Genomic DNA, 2,338 nt, shown 5'->3' on the forward strand with positions numbered 1-2,338 from the left:
TCTTATTTTTCTCACATGTCAAAATTAAATCCTCACTCAAAAAATGTAAAGCCGCATTCTATGACCTCCCAATAATTTGTCTTGCTCTTGCTTTGCTTGGGCACATAAATATTCCATGTGCCAAAGGAAGTGATAGATCAAAGTATGAATGATGTGTATAGACACCATACTTGTCATAAGTATCCATCATCATCTTCTTAGGAGTAAAACAATATACATTTATTCCATCAATAATTTCTTTCCAAATATGTTCTTTGTAATGGAGACTGTTGTTTTTAAAGCAGTTATGTTTAAACTCTCTAGTACCCAGCATTCTTTGACCTTTATTATTTTACTATGAGTCATCATTGAGCTATATTTAATGCTATGAGCCATATATATATATATATATATATATATATATATATATAATTTTTTTTATTTTTTTGAGACGGAGTTTCGCTCTTGTTACCCAGGCTGGAGTGCATTGGCATGATCTCGGCTCACCGCAACCTCTGCCTCCTGGGTTTAGGCAATTCTCCTGCCTCAGCCTCCTGAGTAGGTGGGATTACAGGCACGCGACACCATGCCCAGCTAATTTTTGTATTTTTAGTAGAGACGGGGTTTCACCATGTTGACCAGAATGATCTTGAGCTCTTGACCTCGTGATCCACCCGCTTCGTCCTCCCAAAGTGCTATGAGCTATATTTAATGCATTCCAGAACTGGTATAAATCTCTGCAGCTGCACATGGAGTGGGCTACTTTAGTACGAATTTCATTGAATGAATTAGAAGCCATGGATGAAAGACAAAAGCAAATATGTGTTCAACAATAGAAAATTCATTAAATAAATAAATAAATTATGGTAAATTAATATAACAATCGCCAATCATTAAGAATTGTAACATAAAAAGCAATCAATTTAAAGATGAAAAATAATCAGAGACATCTAAAAATAATATTTAAATCAATGTGAAAGCATAACAACTTTATTTAAAGCATATATAAAATGTATATAATATGTTTTTTTTTCCCTAAAAGAAAGGCCATGGAATTATTTAACTCTGATGTATCTGTGGCAATGATTCTAATGAAACTGGGTTACTAATAATTTTAATTTATTTGCCTTTCTTTATGTTATGCATTTAAAAATAATGTACATCTATTTATGTGAATATGCCATCCGAGGCAATAAATGAAACATTTTCCCCAACAAGAAGCCCTACATGTGAAACTCATCATTGCATTCTTCTCTTTCCTACTGGACTCTTCCATTTGTCAAGAACTATGAAAGGTCAGAGATTTTACTCTGCCTGCAAGCTTGATTCACCTGTCATAGTATTGTGGATGGTGGTGGAAGACACAGCAATCCTAGGACAGAGGCAAAGGTCTATAATACTTATGCCAGAGTAGAGAACATAAATTTCATACTTCCATTCCTCAACCTGTTGACCTATTCCTTAAGTCCCAGGAAGATGGAGTGGATACTGGAGAGAAATTTTATATACATAGGGTTTGCCTTTCAGGTGAGTAACTCCAGGTTAGAAAGCCACACTATTTTGAGAGGACTGCAAGGAGATCCTCCCTATCTTTGCCCCAGAGGAAGACATCTTTATCATTCTTGATAGCAACCAGAATATTCCTCTACCTCAGAGGGAGATACTCTGTCATTCAAGGCTGATGGCTATATAGACATCTTTGAAAAAAATACTTCAGGACAAAAATTGTCCATTCTTATTTTCAGAAGATGTGCAAAAACAAGTCAAATTCATAGATTGTCTCCCGACTCCACTGACCTGAAGTTTTGTTAATTATTTTACTACCTTTTCTACTCTTGAAATTTAATTGATGTATCTCTAAATAATACATAATTTCCAATTCATTTGAAATCCAAATTAATGAAACATTCTCTAATGAGTTTTAGTAAAACATGCAAATTTCACATTAAATTTGGGATTATCTATATCAATAAATTAAGCTAAAGTTTATTCATTTTCATTGCCTTATGATATTCTATTGTCTGAATGCATTATAATTTACTCATCTATTGTGAGGCAGAATAGGGTCTGGAGGCAGGGAACCTAAGTCCAATTTGTGCTGACTTCCTAGAACTGGATTGAAAGGAAAACCTCACTTTTCCACACCCAAGTAGCAAAGGATCAGAGGCTCCTCTTCATACAACCCCCACCTTTCACTGCCTCACAAATGAAAAATGTAAAGTTGCTCTGATTGGCCAGGGGCCAAGGTGGGCCTCTCCTTCATGTATGTAAGGTGCTAATTCATTCCAGCCTCTGGTTTAGCGTGGGCCAAGCAGGCTGTTCTTTCATCTGCATAAGGCCAGCAGACTCACTCTAACCT

The sequence above is a fragment of the Callithrix jacchus genome, chromosome 14 (assembly GCF_049354715.1).
Source record: "Callithrix jacchus isolate 240 chromosome 14, calJac240_pri, whole genome shotgun sequence".
Classification (NCBI taxonomy): domain Eukaryota; kingdom Metazoa; phylum Chordata; class Mammalia; order Primates; family Cebidae; genus Callithrix; species Callithrix jacchus.